This window comes from Acomys minous, assembly GCF_964271855.1.
Source record: "Acomys minous genome assembly, chromosome: 17".
Lineage (NCBI taxonomy): Eukaryota > Metazoa > Chordata > Mammalia > Rodentia > Muridae > Acomys > Acomys minous.
The window spans coordinates 30,816,683-30,830,116 of record NC_140500.1 but is presented as its reverse complement, the minus strand read 5'-3'; the positions used below and the strand labels follow the sequence as shown (position 1 = coordinate 30,830,116).

The 13,434-nt window shown below is 50.7% G+C and overlaps 1 protein-coding gene across 7 annotated transcripts in view; it reads left to right on the top strand.

The window, feature by feature from the left end:
• HRH1 (histamine receptor H1) overlaps positions 1–13,434 on the top strand; it is a 156,974-nt gene that overhangs the window by 58,344 nt on the left and 85,196 nt on the right. For 2 of the 7 annotated variants that reach the window (XM_084765228.1, XM_084765226.1), the window contains exon 1: positions 12,186–12,359. The exons of 1 other annotated variant lie outside the window; for it this stretch is intronic. The gene's annotated coding sequence lies outside the window, so the exon portion shown is untranslated. Of the gene's footprint in view, positions 1–12,185; positions 12,360–12,390; positions 13,293–13,434 lie in introns of those variants that run through there. 4 more of the 7 variants (XM_084765229.1, XM_084765223.1, XM_084765220.1 and 1 more) reach the window with 3 other exon arrangements.

Sequence of the window (13,434 nt, the reverse complement as noted above, 5' to 3'; positions counted from 1 at the left end):
ATGCGGAAGATGGATGGTTTAGCCACTGTTCTATCTCTGTATAGAGACACCGTGACCACGGCGACTCTTTAAAGAAAGTGTTTAATTGGGGGGTTTCAGAGGTCTAGTCCATTATCAGCATGGCAGCAAGCATGGCCTGGTGCTGGAGACACCGCTGAGAGCTACACTGTGATCCACAGACTAAGAAAGAGGAATGGGCCTGGCAAAGGCTTTTTGGGACCTCCAAGCCCATCCCAGTGACACACTTCCTCCAACAAGGCCACACCTACCCCAACAAGGCCACACCTACCCCAACAAGGCCACACCTACCCCAACAAGGCCACACCTCCTAATGATTCTAATCCTTATGAAAGAGTGCCACTCTCTGATGACTAAGCATTCACACAGATGAGCCTATGAGGGCTATTTTTATTCAAACTGCCATAATAGACAAGAACAGATGTTGACAACGTGTAGAGACAAGGGTACCTTAAGCACTGCTTGTGTGGAACGGACAACGAACAAAATAGTTCCCTTGGAAGAGAAACTAGTGATTCAGAAAATTAACCAGAATTACAAGATGATCGGAGGCCTCTCCATCCTGAGCTCTACACACAAGAGAAGAGAGTGTAAGTTCACCTAAAAGCTTGCCCCCATGTCCATAATGTCCTCGTTCATAGCAACCAGAAGGCCATCCGCCAATGGGTGCTTTCGCAAAATGTTGAACAATACAATACAATAGAATACAATAGAATGCAGGGCCGACTCATGATATAGTGGGGTGGGGGGAAACCCGCTTAAAAATACTATGTTAAATAAAAGAAGCAGCCATGAAACACCACAAGCCAGAGGATGCTATCCACACATGAGTGGAGAAAAATGAGATCTGCCCTAACCAGGCAGACCCATGGATATCTAGACACAGGGCCAGGGGCATTAAGAGTTATAGAATTGTTTGGGGGCAGGGATGATGGATTTAATTCTACAAATTGAGAGTGGTGACAGTTGCTCAGCAGTGTGACTTCACCAAAGCCATTGAATTTTATGCTTGAAGGTATTTTTCAATCAGATTTTCAGTACTCTGAATTTTAGCTCATAAAACTTTATTTTTTTCTAAGTAATAAAAGAAAAAAAGTCAGCTATCCCTCTGAGAGGTGCAGCCTTTGCAGACATGTGGTTAAGACAAGACAAAGGGCAAGCTAGGGTTTAGCCCCTTTGGCCTGGTGCCTGTGCACAGCGAACAGCTTGGATGATATCCATCTGTCCCCCAGAGAGAAGTGAATAGCAGGACGGTTAATACTCAACAAGGAAACTAAGTGCTGTCTTCCTGCTCTCTGCACGGCACTGACTTTGGGCCAGGGCCCAAAGTTCTCTCCTGCACACACCCTGCAGCTGCACTTTCAACAACCCTTGGGGTCTCTAGCCACACCTCTGCCACATAGCCAGTTTATTCATTCCTCCTCCTCCAGTACTGCTCACCCTCGGTGCCTCAGCAACTTCCTCTGTCCCTTCAGACCCTTTCCTGATCATGTTCTCCAAGTATCCTACAATTCAAAACTCCACTCCTCACTCGCTTCTTCCTGCACCCCTCCCTGACTTGGAGGAACCCCATCTTCTTCCTCTCTATCCTGAACTATTTGTAAAACAAAAAAAAAAAGTATGACCTTTACTGGGTGATGTATTTACAGGCTGCATAGCTCTGTCTGAGGCTTTTCCAGCCTCAGTTTCCCCTTCACACGACACAAGAAACCTCTTGTTGTGTGACAGACTTTTCCTGGGGATGATGCAACATGCATATGTCTACTTACCCCCAAATGGGGAGCCCCACAACAGACCAAAGTAATGATTTCATCCAAGTCCAGCTTGGTAAACCAATGAGTTTTATTGGGGTTACTTACAGGAGCAGAAATGTCTCAAAGGCAGCCGTATCACCAAAGCTCACCCCAGCATGGGTGACAGACAGCTTACACGGCTGGGAACTTGGAGCACGTTGCACAGCCTGCAGGCAGCTTAACAGGGTGCAGAGTGAGCTTTCCGCGCACTTTAGTTGACCTGAACCTTTCGCAGGCAGCTCTGCAGGTCTCTGTAGTTTCTAAGCAGTTGGGCTGGACTCTGCTTCTTCCAAGCATCTGGGCTTATCCTGAGACATTGAGCAGGCTTTACCATTTCCTGGGGAGAGAGGGGCCTAGTGAATCAGTTTCAGGAACTTCCTAAAGCTGCTTCCTGCCTTAAGAAGTTTCCCATCATTTTATCTCCCCTTAGAACAGTGGTTCTTAACCTTCCTAATGCTGGGACCCTTTAATACGGTTCCTAGTACTGTTCCTCATATGTTGTGATGATTCCCCCTCCCCGCAACAACCATAAAATGATTTTCGTTGCCACTTCATAACTGTAACTTTGATACTGAGCAGCATCTCAGTTCCTAAGACCATAGGAAATGTGTTTTCTGATGGTCGCACCCGACAGGTTAAGAACGCCCTCCTGTTTCACCTTTCTGTTTTTAAGAAATTTCCCTCTGCCTGGGCATGATGGCCTTTAATCCCAGCACTCGGGAGGCAGAGGCAGGCAGATCTTTGTGAGTTCGAGGCCAGCCTGATCTACAAAGGGAGTCCAGGACAGCCAAGGCTACACAGAGAAACCCTGTCTCAAAAAACAAAACAACAAACAAACAAACCAAAAAGAAGTTTCCCTCCAAGATGGAAGCTTTGATCTGGGAGGAAACTGTTGTTAAGATGTCTACTACTGAGTGCTGTATTTCTTGATCTCATGGCATGCCACATAGCTAAGGGTGTATGAGACTTGCTGAGGGCAAAATACCTCGTTGTTTTGAAAGGATTTGCTACTGTATAGGCTGGCCTGTTTCTCCGCAGGAAAGTAGGCATGCATATTCCAAAGCAAGTAGCTCCTCAGGATTGGTCAGGGGCTCTGAGGTAGGGGAGATGTCTGTGGTCCCTAAGACATTCTCTGTCACCCCAGGCTATGAAACCAATCACTAGAAGCCAGACTCCAAAATTCCTCTCTCCCTCTTGGACTCCTAGAGTCTCAAGGCCTGGCTACAAAGGCCTCAAGCCAGGGCCTCTGCAGGGGGAGACTATGTTACTCCAACCCGCAGCAGCCCTTGTGTGTGGAACAGGGGTGGCGAGTCCTTCTAAGAGGTTAGCGGAGAAGCTACAGAGAAAGCTCTTGGCAAATGCCATGATGGAGAGAAGGCTGCTTGTCACCTTGGCTGCTCTGTGGATCACCACAATACATAATGACTCCCAGCAGTAACTGTAATGTCTGACCTTGCAGAGGAATGTTAATTCAGAACATAGCTCTTCTGGCAAGAGATCGCATCCAAAGACCTTCTAGGTCTACGTGATCTGGCTGGAATGCAAATGCACCTTTAATCCAGGAGACAGTGGCAAACAGATCTGAGTTCAAAACCAGCCTGGTATAAAGCAAGTAACAGGTAATGAAAGGCTTAGGTCCAGGTGTGGTGGTACATGCCTTTAATCCCAAATGAAGGTAAAGTTAGTTTGTAGAAGGAAGCACCCATGTCTCAAAGTGATGTCTTATTGAGTGACAGAAAAAGTGACAAATCAGAGATGATTTGACAGACTAGGATCCACCCAACTCTCACAACAAGAGAGCAGAAAGGGAAGCTACTTAAGAGGCAGTTGTTCAGAGAGGAGGCAGTTTTTACCAAGACAGAGAGAGAGAGAACTCAGGTAAAGACAGAAAAAGTCGGAAGATTAGAGAACATTGCTGAGTTAGTTTGAAGCCAGGCAGAGCAGTTCCAGGCCAAGGGAGAAGCCAGATTGAATAAGTCAGCTGGGAGAGGAGTTTGAGCCAGAACAGCTGAGTTGAACCAGCCAGCCCAGAGCTCAGGAAGAACAAGTAAGGGTGAGATTATTAAGCAGTAAGTTTCCGAGGCTGAAAACATTCTAGGCCTAGGTTAGATTGTATGGAGGCTAGAAGCTTCCAGGACTAGGCCTAGGCTAGCAGAAGGAGGCAGTTAGCCTCCGAGACAACAATTAAGCCAGGAGAATAAAACACTTTGGTATGACCTCCCATAGTTTGGGTAGTTGTTAGTTCAGGAGCAGCCCTGTTGGGCTTCTAGCATGGTGTCTCCTGCTTTTGCCTTCTGGTTTCTGAAGGCTTAAGTGACTGAAGGGCCCTGTTGCTATGGCTCACTCACCTGCCCCTAGCTTGGTGCTGAACCTTGGTAGAAGGGCCAGGGTTCATTTCACAGTGGCCCTTTCCATGGAGCGCCTGAGAGAGTCTCTTGTTCTGACCTAGAATGTAAACATCACATACTGTCGCTCCTAAGCGTTCTGCTGCTACACGGGCCATCCCTATGCACCATGGGATCCACAAGCAAGTAGAAGAGAGGTAAAGGACACTGCACCGTCCTGGACAAGGGCTGACTCGGACAAAAGGCCGGTTTCTTTCACTGCCTGAGGCGAGACAGAGAGCCGCTGACCACTAGCATGGCAAAATTTGAAGTCAGGTCACCTGGCCCGGACTCAAAACCTTATGTGGTACCCACCATCTTCGAGCAAACAATTGTTTACTCATCCACTGAGCAGCATCAGGAGGGATCCAGCGGCTACAGGCGCAGGGTGGCAAAGCTCCAGCCGCTCCCATCTCTTTTGGCTGCTGGTTCATTGTTCTTTCCACCCTAGAGAGAAAAACTACCATGAATGAGTCTGGCAAATCCTTTTGCAGAAAAATGTGGGAGGAATTACAGAAAACTGAATGGCCTTAGAGCTCGGACCAGATCCTGGCATTGATTTCAGGCTTTGTCCTTTCCCTTTTCTGGGCCTAACTTCCCAGATGTCTCTGAAGACCCTATATGTGCAAACTGTTCCTCCCGTTGTCATTTGTTAGGCACCTGCTATGGATATAGACAGAGCCCCTGCCCAAGAGGCACCCACACTCAGATGGACTAAGATGGGACTCAGGGACTATAGTCAGCCAGAAGAACCTGGAAGGCAAAGTGGCAGGTACAGGGGGATCTACCTACCCACAAAGTGCCAGGTGAGGAGAGGTTAATATTGGCGAGGTGTTTGTGGGCATGGCTGAGGCCTGAGTTTCCTTGGCAGACAGAAGAGATAGCAGGGAACCCCCCGAGGCAGCATAGAAGCTGGAAAAGCCTTCAGGGCAGCAGAGGAGCTAGGGTGCCATAAGGTGGTGAGCCAGCAAAGGTGGGGTTGAGAGAAAAGGACAGAGCAGGCACAAGGAGCCGGTGACATGGGACCTAGCCACCCTTGGGAATGTGTGGGCTTGCCTCTAGGATTTGCATGAACACAGCCAGCTGTGTAGCTATGGGGTCCTTATTCTACTGTGGGGGGGAATGGGCTACAGAGGGCAAGGTTATGGTACTGTTAGCTTATTTTTAGTCCAGACTGCCAGATGTCCCAGTGTGGGGAGGCTGTATGACTTAGGAAAGAGGAGGAAGGGACATCACCAGGCTGTATCCTCGAACCATATGCCAGTCTCTGAGCTCACATCCATCCAGCTCTGTAGGAACCTCAGATGACACTGTCACCAAAAGGCACAACGGCTGGCACTCTGGCCTCCCTTCTGGACTCTTCCTCACTCCCCTTGCCTGATGAGGTCACCCCGGTCCCTCACATTCCCTCAGCATCTCTCTTCCTTTCCTGGCTGCATGGCTTCCCTCCACCTGAAATCCAGCTTTCCCATGCCCACCCAGACTTTTGTCTGGTGACTTTCGAATGCCACCTCAGAATTATGTCTCCACAAAGCCCTTTCATGGGTCCTCAAGCTTGTTTCTCTTACATTTGTCATAAAAGCTTTTAAAGGATGTGTTTTGAATTGTGGGCAAGAACTAACCATTTTAACTGTATGTGTTACAGAATAAGCACAGCCTGGTATTGCACAGCCATCACCTGCTGTTCACTTCCAGAATGTTGCATTCTCCCAAGCAGGGACCTTTTTAATGGGGTCTGTATTCATTAGCATGCTCTCAGTAAGAGAGAAAACCCCAGTCTAAACAGGATCATTCTAAGATGATGTGCCATTGCATGAAAGGTCCGGGTTGGTTCCAGGCATGGCTGGATCTAGGCTCAAAACAGGAACACCTTGCATATGCTCTTCCATCCTTTGATTTCTGCTTGTTTGAGTGCTGGCATCTTCAGGCTGGCTCACTCTGCTCTGATGGCCAAGCGGCCATTGGCAGCTCCAGCATCTGATCAAACCCTCAGAGAAGGCAGATTTCATTACCAGGAACACTGGTATTTCCCAGGACTCTTAGCGCAGGTTATGTGCCAGCTCTTGAACCAATCCTTGGGACCAGAGAGCTGGAACGTGCTGATCGGGCCAGATCAGAGTCACATGTCCTGCAGCTCAATGGCTATATAACCTGAGGAAAGAGCAGAGTGGCTCTCTATAGCACAAACTGAGCTCTTCCTCAGGAATAAGGGGAACAGGAATGAAAATGGGCAGACAGGAACAGACTGCTCACCACTCTGACACTTGCAAATGTCCCTCCCCCTAGTCTTTTCTTAGTAAGTGGCTCCATGTTGGCAGGACTCTCCTTAGCTGTCCCCTCCCCTGCAGCTTAACACTGCCAGTTCCCAAAGCCTTTCTGCCAGGCTTCTCATACCAATCCTCATTTGTTCCTTCTCTGGCCCCACATGCCCCACCCCCATCCCCAGGGCTATTAAAGGCCCTTTTACCCCTTTACCATCTCCAGAGTCACCTATTCCAAGTTCCAAACTGAACAGCTCTCTCCAGAGCCTCCCAGGCTTGTGAGGCTCTGCTATACAGCTCTCTGGCTTCCATCTGTGGCCTCCCTTGCTGTCTGGCCTCTCAGGCATGATATGAATTTGGGGAGAGATTTCAGCTCCCTTAGACTTGTCTCAGTAAAACAGGATGCAGAGAACAGTGCCCCTCTCCTCAGGCAGGGGCCTGTGGATACACAGAGGAGACTCTGCCTCAGAGCTGAACACAGTTTCCCTGGGGAACTTGCAATGCGTCCTTGAGACTGGAGAGAGGGGCGTGAGGGAAAGAGAGAGGGGAGAGAGAGAGAGAGAGAGAGAGAGAGAGAGAGAGAGAGAGAGAGAGAGAGAGAACAACGGACAAGTTAACAGTGACCCATGTGGATGGGAACAAAGATGTCCCCACAGATACCAGTGTGGATACAGACAGCCCCAGGTTACTTCCCAGGTTCAGGGCTCCCCAAGGGACCTCTGGAATTAACTGCCTGGGATCGGTCTCTGCAAGCCTGAGAGTGAATCCCCTACACTAAGCTGCTGGGTTTTGCTCACCGCAGGCTTTACTGTGAGTAGGCTGTGAGTGGACTCAGACTGTCCATGGAGTCAGCACCTTCTGCCCCAGCAGAGTAGGGTTTGGGAAGACTATTTTATAGCAATGGAAGGGCCCTGAGGGAGGCAGAGAAAGGCAAGAGAGTGACACAGGTGAGCACCCACATGTGTAAAGTCCTGTGTTGTATGGTGCACAGTGACCACCCAAGGACACTGCCCATGAATATGTGTCCCACCTTCTAAGTAGCCACACAACAGCCTGTGTCCACAGAGCCCTCACTTTGTGCAAGGCCATTCATTCTGTCTCATAGAATGCAGTCACAGAACTTTCTCTACCCCGGGTCCTGCTGGGATGTGGGTGCAGGCAGCTCAATACCACTGCCTGTGTCTCTCTTCCCAGCTCTGTGCCCTGCGACCTGGTGACCTTCTCTGCAGGAAACCCCCTCCTTTATCACCTGTCCCAGAGTGCACACTAAAGCTATGTACTTAAGAGGAAAGAGAGGGGAGAGGCCCAGTCATCCCGATGCAGCATCTGCCATTCATGTCCAGGGACCTGGGTTTATCCCTAGCACCTTCAAATAGATAAGATAGAATTTTCTCAGGAAGCCAAAGACCAAGTTCTCAGCGCAAAGGAGGTTTTTTGTTTTGTTGTTGTTGTTTTTGTTTTGTTGGTTTTGGTTTTTGTTTGTTTGTTTGGTTTTGCCCCCAGAAAGACAAAGGGCAAGGAATAAGAGACAGAGACAGGAGGCAGAGGATGGGGGAGATGGAGAAGAGAACACGGGAGATGGGCAAGGGGTGTTAGTCCTGGATGCAGGAGTGGGGGACTGCAGAGGACTGCCTCTGGACAGTGAGGAGACAGATGTGGCCAACAGGCACATCTGTTTATGAAGGCGAAAAAGAAGCCCTGTGTGAGGATGAGGCGTGTAATTTTAATCGGGCATGTTAATTAGGTGAGCCCAAAGGGGACTTTTGACTGCTGAACTTTAATACTTTGATAGCTGGACCCTGATAGTCAGCCTCAGGAGGAGGAATAGATAGATAGATAGATAGATAGATAGATAGATAGATAGATAGACAGACAGACTGACTTCACACCATGTATCTAGCCAACTGAGAGAATCAACTTTTGTGATGAAAAGGGGGTTGTTTTGATTCATGGCTTCTGACTCTGACGTTTGCTCCATTATTTTGGGATTCAACTGAGGCAGAAGCTCACATTAAGAGAAGCTCGAGGAGAGGGGGAGGGGTTGTGAAGAGGCTACTTACATCATGGTAGCCAGGAAGCAAAGAGCAAAGAGGACAGAGCAGGGGATAAACTACAACCATCAGATCACATTCCAAGTGGTCTGCTTCCTCTCACTAGGCCCCAGCTTCTAAAGCCCATCCCCCAATAGTGTCACCAGCTGGGGACCAAGGCTTGAACAGATGAGCCTTTGAGCATGCATTTTGCTCTCTCAAATCAAGCAGGAAAGAACTTGAGCAAAGAGCCATCTTGTCTAATCTGGGCAGCTTCATAAAAAAACAACCTTGGGGATCTCTCAGCACCCAGAGTGTTGTCCCCTGAGGAACTGGCTGCTTAAGTTCTAATGGGTGGGGAGCTGATTGGGCACTCTGCCCAGAACTGCCCGTTGTCTACAGCTTGTAGCATGACTCGAGAGCCCAACATAAGAGGCCCTTACTTCCTCTGTGCCCGGGAGGCTTTGAGAGTTTCTAGTCTCGTCTATGCTGGGCAAGCAGCTCCCTCCTCATCAGTAAGGGACTTCAAGTTGTCAGCTGACACTTCCAGTGGGGTTTGTTCCCCAGTCAGGCATGGTTCTATGACTGACAAGCTGGAGCACCTTGGACAGGTCCCTTCTCTTCTGTAGATTTTCCTCAGTTTCCCTAAGAACAGAAGAAGTTGGCTTGGATTTGGTGAGCCGCAGTTCCTGTTTTCCAGAAGAGGAAGGAAGGGAGGTGACTCAATTACTGAGCACCCACCAGAGCCAAGTGCTGTCGTGGCCTACACCACACACACACACACACACACACACACACACACACACACACACACACACCACCAATGCTCTGGAGGCAGGGGACACCTGCAACCTCCAGATCCAACTCCCCATTCTGCCCATCATACCTGAGTCTGTGGCACCATCCCTTGCCTTCTTTTGGACCCCAGTGGCTGACTCCACCACTAGATCATCCAGTGGCATGTGACTTAGGCTTGGCCAATTGTGATTTCAGAGCCAGGTGCTCGGCCCAGGCCAGGACAACAAGAGTTAGTCTTGGGATGTTTGCTGAAGGGTTGAGCAGAAGTGATCTCTTTGTCAGTTGGTCATCCCAGCTTCCCCAGGCTTGTCAATATAGAGGTCACAAACCGGTGCAGACTGGGGGCAGGCTCATAGTGATGTTCTTGAGCCCTTGGAATGGACTGTGTCAAAACTAGACTCATCTGCTAAGCTTTGATGTTCAAAAACCCTGGCTAGTACTGGTTTCTGTTGCTTGCAGCAAAAAAGAATGATCACCCAAATTCTGGGTATGATCTGGGAATTATTCTCATTTTACCTGCAGTTAAGGAAACTGAGGCTCCAAGACACAAACACAGAGGTGGCAAGTGGCACAGCAGGGACACTAAATGGGCTCTTCCTTCCTTCCCTCTGACCCTACTCCCCGACTCAGTTACCCTTTTCTCACCCAGGTTCCAGGTTTGCTTTAGGACTTCCTCTCTGGTCCTGGAATGACTTAATATCTGACTGCTCTTTTTAAAAAAAAAACAAAAAACATGATCTCAGCTGGGCGTGGTGGTGCACATCATTAATCCCAGCACTCACTCGGGAGGTAGAGGCAGTTGGATCTCTGTGAGTTTGAGGCCAGAGCCTGATCTACAAAGCGAGTCTAGGACAGCCAAGGCTAACTCAGAAACCCTGTCTCGGGAAAACAAACAAATAATAAAAACAAAATCTCACTGTGCGATCTAGATTGCCTTGAACTCAAAATCCTCCTGCTTCTACCTCCCAAGTGCTGTGATTGCTGGTGTGTGTCAGCACACTCAGCCTTTTTATTTGCAAACTAGATGAAGATGGAGCCTTTTCCTAGAGCTGCTGCTAGAAGCAGCATGGTGCACTGACTCATGTAAAGCTCTCAGGGCAGAAGGCAGGGGGGCTAGCCTTCTTTTTTTTTCACAGGGTACCTGCGTCTTGCTAGTTGGTTAACCCCAGATAGACATGGTCCAAGTTACAGTAAGCTGTCAGTCACAAATGTCACAGCAAAAAATTACCAAAAAAAAAAATTTTTTTTTTAATCACCAGATGCCTCAAATAATGTCTGATACGTTGTTTCTAAAGTGCTGATTTTCCTAAAAATCCCCTCGGGCAGAGCAGGACCTAAAGAGGCCCTAGGAAGTGAAACCTCTTCAAGTACAACCCAAGTTATCATGCCTTTGTTGACTTTCAGGAAGCAGAGAAAGATGAGAGAGACCCCATCACTTCCCAGGTGCTCTGCCACACCCCCACACCCCCACTCCTCCACGCCCCACAGCTGTGGAGAGGAAATATCTTGCATTACAGTTTATAGCAGGTGCAGCCCTAGACACTCACTCAGTTCCAAAGGGTCCATTAGTCCCCCCAAAGTGTAAATACCGAGGCCCTAGAATGGCTACCGGAAGTGGGAGGAACTTGCTGGATTCTTGTGCTCCTAGGTCCCCTGAGGTACAGGTCAGAGAGGGTCAGGGTCAGGGTCAGAGGTGGTACCCAGGCCTACCAGCTGTCCTGAATTCAGTGGTCTCTGGAGTTCCTGATAGCCCTTTCTAATCTGGAGTCCCACCTTGCAGATAGGCACAGACAGGGTCAGGGGCTATAGTGGGGCTTCAACCAAGTAAGCCCTTGGTGTAGGTGACATCATGAACTTGCCAAGAGCCCCCACCTCCCAAACCCCCCACCCCACCACCCCACCACCCCACCACCCCCGCTAAGTTGAAGACTTCGGCCCTTGGGCTGATGTTAGGTACATTAGAAGTGCTTTTTTCTCTGTGACGATGGAGAAGCTATACATAGGGACAATGACTGGTCCTGTTCGCTCTCCTGTGGTGTGATTTAAATAAGGGCACCCCAGTAGCGCTGGGAACTGTAGAGACGGACCCTGAGGACTGAAAGGGGACTAAGGCCTCCACACAAGTCTGTGGAAATGAGCCCCATGGGGCTGGACCTGCGTTCCCAGGACTACTCTCCAGTGCAGGAGGATGAACCCCTTCTAGGAGGCAGGCTGTCTTAGCTGGGCAGGGGGGAAGGGGGGCACTTCCCTTTCTCAGGTGCCTTCCTCTCCCTGAGTGTTGCCACCTGAAGCCACAATTGTACATTAAAAGGGTTTTCCTCTGTACCAAAGAAGAAAGTAGAACCGCCCTCTCCTAGTCATTGAAAGGAATGAGCTCCTTAAGAAAATGAAAACAGGCCCTTAGCCTCCCCCGCACACCCATCCCCAACTGGAGTTCTCCCCCACCCCCTTCGATGGCTCAGGTTTCAGGTTTCTAAGAGAAATGGTACAGTAAAGTTGAACTCACTGAGGATACCTCAGCGCAGGGCTCTGGTTCCAGCTCTGCGCTTTCGGGATGAGGAGGGAGGGAGGGAGGGAGGGGGAATGAGAACTCATTCATTCTTCAGGGCCTAGAAAGAAGCAGAAGGGTGTGCGGTTCTAAACCTCGGTAGTGTCCGTGATCCCCATGCGTCAGTAGTGTCTCTTGGTCTATTTTTTACTAGTCCCTCTCGGATCTTCCTCCATCCACCTGTGGTTGAATTTGCGAAGCATCCTGTCTGCTCCTCCTTATATTGAGATCTGGTCTGTGGCTCTGCGTGGCCCCGGGTGAGCATGCGGTGGCAGTGGCGGAGAGCTGTCGCCAGGTTTCCGACCTGTCCTTGGCCTCTTGCCCAGCGCAGGGTTCCGCCACGGATGCGGGGTGCGGCGGTGGTGGAAGCTGGGCGGGGGAAAGTGCCCTGGGGCTGGTGGTGGGCGGGCCCCTCAGCGGCTCCTCCCCCGCGCCCGCCTCCGCTTGCTCCCGCCACCCCCGCGGCAGCAGCCACCGCACCAAGCAGCCTGGCCGCCAACGCCAAACTTTCCCCGGAGCTGGCGCGGGTGAGTCGGAGCGCGGCGCGGGCGAGTCGGAGCGCGGCGCGGGCAGGGGCGGAAATCGGGAGGTGGGCGGCAGGCGAGGATACGCTCAGGCCGGGCTCTGAGCTCTTCGCCCCCGCAGGGCGGCGGGAGCTCCCCGCAGGTAGCTGCACAACGTGGGAACGCTGGGTGCCCTGGCGACGCGGGCGGCGTGGATAGGGTGACGGAGCTGTGGCTGCAGCTCCAGGACGCGCAAACACCTGTGGCTTCCCCGAACTTGCGCCGGGCGCACCCGTCAGAGGGGGCCTCTCGAGTCCTGGGTCAGGGGGCCGCCTCCGGGGTTCCGTGAGCTTCCTCCTGGTCTGGCTTTAATGCTGACCGTGGACCCAGCCCCTGGATGGAGGTGAGATCTCCGTGCCAAGCTCCGGGAATCCACTATCTTTCAAATCCTTCTGAATCTCTGGGACCCAGGTACTACTAATATACCCACTTTACAGAGGAGGAAGCTGAGGTTAGGTTAGAGAAAGTTATCCCACAGAGAAGAGCCTTTTTGCCTGAATTGGGTGAATCCAAGCTACTTAGCTAGGTGGAGCCCAAACCAGGTGTCTGGGTTTGAGAAGCATCTGAACCAACGCCCCCTTCTTTCCCAGTAGTCTGTATCATCTTCTGGCTGTACAAGATGGGTAGATGTTGTGGCCAGGATGTGGATTCTGATGGCAGAGGTCCGTGAGGTCTGCCCTTTCTGGGCAAGTGTTAAGGGAAACCAAATTCTGGAATTTACGCTGAATTGCTCTGGAAGTTAGAATGTTGAACCAGAGCACAGCGGCTCTCTATAGAAGCCACCTTTGAGGCTCTTGCTAGCCGGGCAGATAGAGGTGCAGGGATGCTGCAGGCGGGGTCGCTGTCCTCCAGCAGGGGGCTCCCACCTCAGACTGAATTGAGCTGAGGGAACCAGCAGTAAGTATCCCGCTAGAACATACCCAGGCTGGGGCGCTTGGAGAGCGCATTCCGTTATTGGGGTGTGAGGAGAGGGAAGAGGGCAGGAACGTGAGCCTGGGCGAAGTGTGTCGCTGGAGCATGAAGGAGAGGGGAGGGGGAG